The sequence below is a fragment of the Perognathus longimembris genome, chromosome 3, assembly GCF_023159225.1.
Source record: "Perognathus longimembris pacificus isolate PPM17 chromosome 3, ASM2315922v1, whole genome shotgun sequence".
In the NCBI taxonomy this organism is placed as follows: domain Eukaryota; kingdom Metazoa; phylum Chordata; class Mammalia; order Rodentia; family Heteromyidae; genus Perognathus; species Perognathus longimembris.
The window spans coordinates 7,567,162-7,579,361 of NC_063163.1; the positions used below are offsets into that span (position 1 = coordinate 7,567,162).

At 38.2% G+C, this 12,200-nt stretch overlaps 1 protein-coding gene and 1 pseudogene across 2 annotated transcripts in view; one reads left to right on the plus strand and one right to left on the minus strand.

Annotated features, from left to right (window-relative positions):
- Positions 1-12,200, minus strand: part of Pcca (propionyl-CoA carboxylase subunit alpha) — a 310,079-nt gene that overhangs the window by 233,523 nt on the left and 64,356 nt on the right. The gene's annotated exons all lie outside the window — the stretch shown is intronic.
- LOC125348134 lies at positions 4,688-5,585 on the plus strand (annotated as a pseudogene).

The following is a 12,200-nucleotide window of genomic DNA, read 5'->3' on the forward strand; positions in this document are numbered from 1 at the left end:
ACTTTGTGAAAATGAATGGGCTAAAAGTAGCAGTATGTTCTGTGTCTACAAAACTACTTCTAGCACGCTGCAGATCTACCTGGCTTTAACATGCAAAAATTCCTTCCCCTGCTCACCCTCATGTGTAAAGATATGGTTCATATTCTTACAGTGTTTATTCCCTTTCACCAATTTGTTTTAGTTACATAAAGTAGTAATAACTCTAGGTGAATGCAGTTCAAGTATTTTAGGAAAATCAAACATTTTTAAGTATAATCTAGTACTGTTGGCACTATTTCTATATATATATGAATGCATATATTACCACTGTAATAATTCATCATCTGAGAAAATTTAAGTTCTTTCTTGGGGAGTATGTGTAAGCAGTACTGGGGTTTTAACTCAGGACATCACAACTCACTTCACTTATTTGCTTGCTTATCTGGCCCTCTACCACTTAAGCCATACCTCTTGCCCTGGTTTTTGCTGGTTATTTTGAAGACAGAACTTCACAAACTTCTCTGCTAGGGTAGGCCTTCAATTGTGTTTCTCAGGAACAATAAAGTACCCAGCAAAAAACTTTAAACTCTAAATCAATTACTCCATATTATTTCCTAATTCATTATCCACATTCTCAATTGATATGTACTGAAGATAATGTAAAGCTAATATGATTAAATAGGACTACTAGGCTATACAAAACACATTCTCAGATTTCTTTTATACTAATCCTACTTTATCTTCCATATTTCAATACATTCCCCATCCATTAGTACAAATACCTCTAACAAGTGCTTTGAAATTTCATAGTCATCAAAAACCTCTTTCCAGTGGCCCTAACTAAATGCATGCACTGAATATGGTAGAGGAATACTGTTACACTATAAAAATTAGTTTATTCATTATAAATATGTTTCAAATATCATATCCAAACTGTAAAAATGTCCATTTATGCCCAATTATAAAAGGCCTATTCTTCCTGTGCTCCTTCCTTTCATTAAAAACTTGGGTAAAGCCATATCAAGACATCTGATCACTGGTGACCAGATGCATCTAATTCAACAATGCACCAAAGCTGGGAAGAAAAAAAAATTGCACAATGTAAAGCTTTCTGAATTACACAGAATAATAGGCTAAAATGAAAGGGATAATGTAACATTTACAAATCAAGTCTCTAAAACAAAAACATGAAAATATAAATAATTTCTACAAAACTACTTCTAAGAAAAGTAATAAACATTACTGAAATTTAAGAAAATCTAAATCAATGGAAAGATACACTAAGTTCTTAAACTAGAACACTCAGTAACATGATGAGGTTATTTCTTCCATATCAGACTTACAGTTTCAATGAGGTTCCAAACAAAAGGAGATCAACAAGTGTTTTTCAAGTTAATAAGCTGCTACTAAATTTCTTTTTTGAAACAAGAGGCCTATACATGTCCAAAACATCTTGAGGTTGAAGTAGAATAGAAAATTTGCTATGAGATTTTAGTAAATTTGGCATTGCAATAATAGCATAGATAGTTGAGATCAAAAAAACAGACACATGCATATAAAGACATTTAGATGATTATAAAAGTATACTTTAGAAGTGCAAAAGGGTGTTTTTAATTAATCCTCGGGAATCACTGGATAAAAATAAGATTTGATCCTTATCTGAAAAACATACTAAAAAAAATTTAGGCTTACCAGAATATGAAAGTCAAGACAATAAGGCTTTTTAAAGGACAACACTGTGGGAGCTCGATTAAAACATCAACTTTGTAGAGTCTATGAATAAGAGTCAGGTACTAAAGCAAAGACTAAATTCTGAAGACAGAAAGAACATTGGAAATCACAAAAAGACGTGGCAGGCCATCTGAAAAGCATGAAGAAACTGAAAGCTGAAAGGAAAAGCAGCGAACAATCCCAAGTTCTATCCCAGTGAACAAAGAGGGTGGGAAAAGGAAGAGACATCAAAGACACAATCACAGAGTAACAAGACAGCCCTAGTGACACACTGGCAATTTTAGCTGCAGGATAATCCCATACTTCCTACAAACTGTAAACCTAGTGCAGGATTTGGTGAGACAGTTGCTCTGGTAGGGGAGGCTAACTTGAGTGGAAGACATTATGACTCTCCTCATCTCAGAAAGCTACCACAAAGCTTCATCTTGAAAGGCTACCTAATTGACAATGAGCTATTCTGAGGACTTAAAAATGAACAATCAAGGCTCAGGTGATCTTGAAACACCCTCACATAGAGTCTGGGAAGGAGACATCTACCAAAGGAAGTTATGGAGAGATAGATGGAATGACATGGTCATGCTGAGATTAAGTAGTAGTGAACTCCCAAAGTGAAAAATACAGTGGTCAGAGGTGCTACCCTCCCTAACCAGGAATGAGTATCACTGGCTAAAGGTCAAGGCAGAAACAAAGTGCTTATGCAATGGCTGCAGTGGTACTAGTAACTCGAGATTTTCCTCCTGAGTTATCTGGTAGGTAGGTCTGAGAGCCTTGATCCCAGGTCACCCAAATCACATGATTTCAAGGAGTTCGTGCATACACACATATAAACATACATGTGCAGACACACACAGAGGCAAACTGTTAGTGGGGAAAGGATTAACAGCATTAAGACCTGCTAATGCACACACACACACACACACACACACACACACACACACACACACACACAGAGGCAAACTGCTGGTGGGGGAAGAAGTGAAAGTATTAAGACACACTTCTAGGAACTGCATTCTAGTGTGTGCTTGCTGCCTGGCAGGACTGAGAACACTGGGCCCAAATGTTTTAGGTCACATAATACACACAGTCTCCTTCCCCCACATGAAGGTGAACTGCTGGGCAGTCTGAAAGCAACGAGACCTGCAGGAAGAGTGTCTCTCTGTCCTCAGCTACCCTACTGCAAGAGAGAACTCAGTGCTCTGGATGTTCACACCCATGAGGGCCTTGTGGAGAAAGTGGGAACCTACCCAGTCCATTGGCTATAAAGCTCCCTGTCAGCAGAGAGAATTGTGCCTCTCCATATAAAACAAAGTTTTTAGCACTCAAAACAGATATCTGACCATTCTACAAGAGATTCCTGTTAGTCTTCCTCAATCTGAGCAGTGCTAGGGATCAGGCCTGATCTCTTGAGCACAAGAACAAATGCACAGATACTGAGCCATATGCCAGGTCCACTGGTGGGAAACACCACCTCAACCCTGCCACTACACAGCCTGCAGAGACAACAAGAATACGTCAGTGAAAGACTACAGGTGACAAGGTTTCCAACCAATAAACTGGGCTCAGATGCACAAATCCCAACATCAAAACACACACATACACACTTCCACACAAAAGACAGCATGACTCCTCTAGCTGTCAACAATCCCACAGTAATGGAAAGTAAAGATAATAGAGTGGAGATCTCAAAGACAAAGAAGTAAAAAAAAAGACTATAAAAACGGTCAATGAAAGCCAGGTGCTGGTAGTTTACACCTGTAATCCTAGCTTCTCAGGAGGCTGAGATCTGAGGGCCAAAGTCCAAAGCCAGCCTGGGCAGGAAAGGCTGAGATGCCAATAAACTACTCAAAAAAGGCTAGAAGTGGGGCTGTAGCTCAAGTGGTAGAGTACTAGCTTTGAGTTGTTGTTTTTTTTTTTTAAAGGGGGGTGGGGGCTGGAAATATGGCCTAGAGGCAAGAGTGCTTGCCTCCTTCCTATACATGAAGCCCTGGGTTTGATTCCCAAGCACCACATATATGTGGCTCAAGTGGCAGAGTGCTAGCCTTGGGCAAAAAGAAGCCAGGGACAGTGCTCAGGCCCTGAGTCCAAGGCCCAGGACTGGCAAAAAAAAAAAAAAAAAATTGGTTAGTGAAACTAAAAAGAAGAAACATTTGAATAAATCCCAACAGAAAACAGTTAATAGTAAATCACAAATATTGGTGGGGGAAGGGAGGGGAATAAAATCCTGGAAACAAAATGCTAAATAATAAAGCAAATTTAAAAACTCAAGTGAAAGACCCTGCAGTATACTAGAACATATTACCAGGTGAAGACAAGGTAGATATAACATGAAACAAAGAAGAAAACAGCAAATTAATTGATGGCAATAAAAATCAAATTTATAAAGAAAAGAAATACAAGGCTTCTCAAGGTCATTAAAGAGCAAAGCAACAGGGCTGGGGATATAGCCTAGTGGCAAGAGTGCCTGCCTCGGATACACGAGGCCCTAGGTTCAATTCCCCAGCACCACATATGCAGAAAACGGCCAGAAGCGGCGCTGTGGCTCAAGAGGCAGAGTGCTAGCCTTGAGCGGGAAGAAGCCAGGGACAGTGCTCAGGCCCTGAGTCCAAGGCCCAGGACTGGCCCAAAAAAAAAAAAAAAAAAAAAAAAAAAAAAAAGAGCAAAGCAACAAATCATGGGTACAGGAGTTTGTATAAAAATATGACAGTGGTAGAATTCAATACATATGTTTCAAAAAAACACCAGGGCATGTTAAATTATATGGACTCTAGACCAAAGGTATGGATACTCTTAGGGGAGAAGCACAAAGGTGCAATGTCTCTGTGCCTTTGAGCATACAAAAATAATATTTATCAAGGTAAATTGTAGGAAATGGAAACAAGGGTTTGTATTGGTTTTGTTTTGCTTGCTTGTTCATTTATCTGTCTTTGGGAGGTAAAGAGGGCACAAAAATGGAGGGACCGCTTTTCTGTCTCACAAGATGGTAGGTGAAAAGGCCAAGAAACCAGACACTATGGAGAAGAAATCTGAAGAGCCAGGAAGGCTGGTGTGATGGCAAGGTGAAGAAGACTATCCCTAAGGCTAATTTAAAAAAAAAAAAAAAAAAAAAAGACCAGGAAAGGGAGGCCCCACTGCACCCAAAACCCAGTCCTCGTCCAAGGAATTAGCAGAAACTCTCGATCTGCAATGTTTCCCAGAAAAACAATGTACAAGAGGAAGAACTCGGATGCTAAATCCAAGGTTGGAAAGAAGGAGAAAGTTCTTGCAACTGTCTCAAAACCAGGTAACAAGAATGGTGGTGGTTTCTGAATAATTAAGCTTTGAAAAATGCCTGAGGATGTCCTCAGAAGCTGTTGAGCCATGGCAAGAAGCCCTTCAGTGAGCATGTGCAAAGGCTGCAAGCCAGCATCCCTCCAGGGACCATCCTCATTGTCCTCACTGGGCACCACAGAGGCAAGAGAATGGTTTACTTGAAGCAGCTGGGCAGTGACTTACTCATTGTGACTGAACCTCTGTGCTCAGTCATGTTCCTTTGCATAGAACACATCAGAGATTTGTTATTGCCATCTCCACAAAAATTGATTATCAGCAAGGTAAAAAAATCCCCAAACACCTCACCAACAATTACTTCAAGAAGCAGTAGCTATAGAAGCCCAGATATCAGGAAGGCGAGATCTCCAACATAGAAAAAGATAAAGACGGGGTTAGAGGGCAGCACAAAGTTGATTGGAAAGCTGTGGACTCACCAACTGTACCCAAAATTAAAGATATTGCTCAGCTTTCAGGGCTACATGCTACCTCTTTTTGCTCTAACCAATGGAATTTATCCTCACAAAACAGTGTTCTAAACTTACCAAGAGCCTAATTAAATCATTTATGCTTGGAAGGGAGGGAGGGAGGGAGGGAAGGAGGGGGGAGGGTAAACAAATGCAGCAGTGGTAATCATTAGACACCATGTTGAAAATGAACTATATAACTTGTAGACAAGGATGAGGGGGGAGACTGGGAAAGAGCAAAGGAGTGACACTGTCCAAAAAGAAATATACTTATCACCTGAATTATGAAATGGTAACCCCTGTGTGTATCACCTTTATAAAAACAGTAAGTAACATTGAAATTCTACCTCACCCGTTAGACTGGCCATTATCAAGAAAACAATAACAGATGCCAGTGAGGATGCAGCCCAAAGGGAACCCTAATACACTGTTGGTGAAATGTAAATTTGTTTAACCACTCTGGAAAGCAGTGTGGAAGTTCTTCAAAAAATTTAACACAAAACTATCTACTCCTGATCACTTACCCAAAAGATTACAATCCAGGATTCTAGTAAAACCACCAAAACAACAATAGCACTGTTTATTACAGCACTATTCACCATAGCCAAGGTATGGAATCAGCCCAGATGCCCTTCAATGGACGAATGGATTGAGAAAATGTGGTATATATACACAATGGAATTTTCCTCATCCATTCGAAAGAATGATATTGTACCATTTGTAAAGAAATGGAAAGACTTGGAAATAATTACGTTAAGTGAAGTCAAGCCCAGAGAGACAAAGGATGCAATTTTTCCCCTTCCACATGGAAGCTACATTTAACTTACAAACTCTTAAGTAAATACATTGGAGGTTTGAATTTGTTTACAAATGTACTCATTGAAATATGACAGATTCAACGTGTTATGGGGCCCAGGGGAGGTACCCCAAGTGGGACTCAAACCCATGTCCCTCCAGAGTCCACCGTGCAGAGACAGTCTCAATCAAAGATGGATTTATTGGGGAAGTAAAAAGCAAACTGACCGGCCAGGGACACAGCACAGACTGGGGAGCTGAAACTGCGACCGCTAACAGTCCTCAAGCTGGGGTTTATAAAGGTTAAAGCGTGGCACAGATGTAGGGGGTTGATGCAGGGGGTAGAGCAAGCAACAAACGAGTTAAGCAAGCCATTGACAGAAGCAGAATTTTGCGGTCAGGTTGACCTAATATTTTACTTCATTTTAACAATTGCTACCATGTTTCCCTAATCAAGATGGAGTCAGCTCTACTCCCCACCACACAAGGGAGTTCTCAAATAGTGTTATTCCTTAGAAAGCCAAAATTAAGGTTCAGTGAAATAAAACACCAGGAAGTGGATTCTCGAAAGGTATGAGGTGAGGGCAAAGGGAAAGGGGTAGCCAAATGAAGAAGGGGAGGGGGCGTAGACAAGGATCCAATGTATATCCTACAGAATCAACAAGAATAAGAAAGAGGTGTGGGGGGAGGGAAGGTAAAAATGGTGAAAGGGGTGACACTGATCAAGATATATTGTATTCATAAACTGCTTTCTTAAATGGCAACTCCTTTGTACAACTACTGAAATATTTTTTTAAAAATCTAAAGAAATACACAATTTCATGGGGCTGGGGATATGGCCTAGTGGCAAGAGAGCTTGCCTCATATACATGAGGCCCTGGGTTCGATTCCCCAGCAACACATATACAGAAAATGGCCAGAAGTGGCGCTGTGGCTCAAGTGGCAGAGTGCTAGCCTTAAGCAAAACGGAAGCCAGGGACAGTGCTCAGGCCCTGAGTCCAAGGCCTAGGACTGGCCAAAAAAAAACACAATTTCAAAAGAAAAGTGCTAAGGATACAAAAAAAAAAAAAAAAAAAAAAGTTTCTAAGGAGAAAAAAAATTTCTACCCCAAATTTACAAAATCATTCAAATACAAAAAAGAGGAAACTCCACTTTCATATAAATAATTACCAGAGATAACTGAGTCTCTCAAAGGTAAACTTTCAGACATAATTTATATAGAGACTACTAGACTGGGAATGTGGCTTAGTGGTCAAGTACTTGCCTAGCATACATGAAGCCCTGGGTTCAATTCCTCAGTACCACATAAATAAATTAATTAATTAATTAAAACTTTTTTTAAAAGTCTCACAAATTAAAAACTAGAGAGAGTACCTAATGTTTATGTTCTCATTTTGAGTAGAAAATTAAAACATAACCAGTTTAACAACAATATTTTCTTTAGTCTTTTTTTATTCTGAGAATATTTGAAGTGGAGTTATTTTTACATGTTCTGCTTGAAAAACCGGATTTCTTTATGCTTAGGCTTTGTATCTTAAAATGTTTTTGAAATGGCAAAAACAGAAATAATCAATTTTATTTTCTTTTCCAACAGGAAGTGTGTTAAGGTTTCCTTTTGCCAGAATTCATATTCTCAACCAGGAAGAATCTATATAAAAGAATAAAATTTAAAGCTCACTTTTAGACCTTTCAATTTAATGTATCTAATAAGTAAGAGACTCAAGAAACAGAAAATTCTACATTGCTTTATATGTCTTAAGTCTTAGACCAAATGTCACTAGAAAAGTTAAATGTTCACTATTAAAGAAGCAATTTGCCAATAATTTTTTAAAGTCTACAAAATTAACAAATAAATACTATCTTCCATTTAAAGAGCAGGCATGGGTTACATAAGCTTTAGTCTTCTAAAGCCCTAATCAGAACTCTGGAAGATTAATCCGCATTTTAACACTTCCCATCTGTACAAATGGTCAAGGTAGTACATTACAATCACTTGACAAGTTGCTTCGCATTGCAAAATTTGATAATTCATGTCTTACTGAATTTTTACTGACTTGGAAGAAAATAAAACACCAACTAAAAGCAGATGTCACTTTTAATTCTAACTGGATAAAAACCTTTTTTTTTAAACATAGATAGATGACAGTTTGGACAGTTAAATATTCAAAGTCACTGGTATCCTCTACAACTTTGTAATTGATTTTCCAGAGCTAATTCCACGAGGCTTTTATCTGGCAAGCATCCAAAACAAGAATAATTTCAAGTAGTCATCTAGAAGTCAAATTTAGTATTACATTTTTACAAAGCCTATACTCACCAGAACTCTGATATAGCCTAAAGATCAGCATTTTATCTTAATTTCCCCCAAAACACATGATTCCACTACTGCAACTCTCTTATAAAAAATAATATAAAAACATAATGAGCTATAGATAAATAATCTAAGCATCAAAAAAACTCTAACTAGATTCATCATAAAATAGAACTTAACTTGAATACAGATATTTTTCAATACTATGCATCATGAATTCACTCATATTAGGTTCTCATCATAAACACTGAGCGAAAGTTTTTATATTAAATGGCTAGCAACTCAAATAAATAATTATATAGACCGGATCATACAAATATTAGCAACATTAAAATCTACTTTTTTCCAATAAATCTAAATTTTACATTAAAATAAACAACACATGAAGAATCATAGCAATGTCTAGATAACTAGGTTAGTGTTTTCTAATGTTCTTCATTCATGAATGAGGCAACTTAAAAATTTGTGTTCAAAAAATGCTATATTATAATACAACAGCTGTCTACCACAAAAATTCTGGATTTTCCGAAACACATCATTTCTAAGTCAACATTAATAAGAGTACTGTTCCTATGTTCTACAACACTGATGACAGTCTCCACAGTCAGCTCCCCTTGACTGATCCATGCAAGCTTTCAAGAGTCAGAGAAGCTGTTATCAGTCAGCAGAGGAAGAAAATGAATCCCAGAAGACATCACCACAAAGATCCCAATCACAATCATTCAAACCCTGGGAGATTCAAGGCCTGCCAAGCCCTGTACTTTGGAAAGCATTACCTAAGCATCACACTGGGCTCAACAGTTGCAAGGGGAAAAGAACCAGGTGGATCCTATACAGTTCAAGTCCCATGTCTAAAACACAGTATATTCACTCTGATACAAGTCTGGCATCAATAAAAAAAGAAGAACAATTTGGGAAAGATAACATGGAGAGATAGTCATAAAAAGGATTTAAGGAGAGAGTCTACCTGTGACAACGTTTGTAGGCCTTATCTTTACCTTTCATTCTACTTCATGCATTGCTAACCAGAGTTCCACTGGTGAGCTTCAGAACCAACCGCAAGGCCTAGCAGGGTATTTGGCTTTCAATTCTTCTACTCTGTTTATTCCCAATATATATTCATCAGACTTAGAAACAACTGTGGAACAAGGGCAGCCTCTCCACAATGAAATGTAAATTACTGACATGTGCTGAAACCTGGACTCACCACCACTAATGAGCACATTAAAGGAAAAATGCTCACTAGATGCCTGCAACCTTTTACGTACCCTGTGTGCACAGAGTCATGATTCAACATCAATTAAAGCTGGCAGCAAAACAGTAACAAAGCAACCCTGTTGCCATTCTTAATATCTCATAAGCTAAGGAAAATATGAAATTTTCACATTTCATTGACTAAAATTACTGTGCAAAATATTATTGTACAGATGGTCAACTTTGGTTTGTAAACCTATTCAAAAAGTTGCCATTATTTCACCATTACTTGTGAGTGCCAACAGGATCTCTGATTATAAGGACAGAATCAACAAAGTACTAGTCTTTTAGTATATTCATTAACTCAGTCAACAAACCCTAGATTTAATGATCTAAGACTTATCTGGGGATACTGGTGAGAAATCTTTTCAGAAAGATTCTGACAAGTCTAGATGTTTTTTTAAAAATTACACAAATCAACTGTTTAGGTATCAAAATGAGCAAGGCTTCATTTGTTAAAGCATATAATGTAAGATGAGAAGTCTATTCATAATTTTAATCTGTAACTACAGTAGAAAATTCTGAAATGTAATAAGAATAGGCAACGGCATTAATATTTGAATAAATTGGTTTCACAGTAAAACAATTTAAATGAAACTTTCAAAATACATGTAGCAACAGAATAAAATGGAAAAATATCTAACATGTTGCTTTGTGATTTTTCTAAAGAACTCTACAAATATACAGAGATTCATAATACTAGCATTTTTTTCTGTAGGTCTGATTTGTGTGTGTGTGTGTGTGTGTGTGTGTGTGTGTGTGTGTATGTGTGTGTGTGTGACCATACTGGAATGAACTCAGAATTGGAATGAACTGAGCAATGTCTCTTAACATTTTTGTTCAAGACTGGTATAGTGCCACTTGAACTGGAGCTATACTGTGGCTGACAGTTAACTAAAGAAAAGAGCCTCACAGACTCTCCTGTCCAGGCTGGCTTCAAACTGCAAAGCTCAGATCTCAGCCTCCTGAATATGTAGGACTACAGGCATGAGTCAGTATTCCTAGCATGTTTTTATCTTTCTCTGTCGATCTTAAAAAAAAAAAAAAAAGCACACTAGAGCCAGATGCCAGTGGCTCATGCTTATAATCCTAACTACTCCTACATGTGTTTCAATTTAACAATAAGCTTCTTAGGACAAAACCCCATCATCAGTTGAGGAGCACTAATACTGTTGAGAAAACAAAAAGGAAAAAATATTAACAACTATGTATAGAAGACAAAAGATTTTGCTAAAATACATGTTTTTAACTCAGGGCTTTTGAAAAACCATTTTGAAAAAACAGTAGGGCTTGGCGCTGGTGGTTCATGCCTATAATCCTGGTCTGAGGATGGAAGTTCAAGCCAGACAAGGCAAGAAAGGCTGTGAGTCTCTTATCACAACCTGACCACTAGAAAACTGCAAGTGGAGCTGTGGCTCCAAGTGGTAGAGTGCTAGCCTTGAGCACAAAAGCCAGTGACAGCACCCAGGCCCTGAGTTCAAGCCCCACGAACAACAACACCAAAAAAAAAAAAAATCACTCTTATTTATTATTCAATCATAAGATGTCTAGCAACCCAACTAAAAATATAGGTAAAAGATTTCACAGAACCAGGCGACAGTGGCTCAAGCCTGTAATTCTAGCTACTTAGGAGGCTGAGATCTGTGGATCAGTTTGAAGTCAGCCTAGTAAGAAAAAACTCTTTATCTCTATTTAACCTCCAAGCATCTACAAGTGGATGTGGAGCTGTGGTTCAAGTGGTGGAACATCATCCTTGAGCAAAAACATTCAAGGATAGCACCCAGACCCTGAGTTCATGCCTCAAGAATACCACCACAAAAAAAAGAAAAAGAAAGACTTCACAGACACATCAATAAAGATATATGACATGAGTGGAGCTGTGGCTCAAGTGGTAGAGTGCTAGCCTCCAGTGAAAAAGATATATGACATGGAAAATAAGCTCATCATTAGACATCAAATGCAGATCAGAACAACAACAAACTAATATACCTACTTAGTTTATCAGTGAAGTATGGTAAGGTGGTGGTAAACTAAATAGACCTCTGACATACACTATTAGTAGAAATATGATACCGTACTTATCAGTAGACAGATTCTAAAAAGACTAAACATCTAGGTATTTTACTCCTAGAAATTCACTAAAGTAATATGAAGCCATAGGTCCAGAAAACTCCTAATTAAGAGTACCTTTAGGGCTGGGGATATAGCCTAGTGGCAAGAGTGCCTGCCTCGGATACACGAGGCCCTAGGTTCGATTCCCCAGCACCACATATTCAGAAAACGGCCAGAAGCGGCGCTGTGGCTCAAGTGGCAGAGTGCTAGCCTTGAGCGGGAAGAAGCCAGGGACAGTGCTCAGG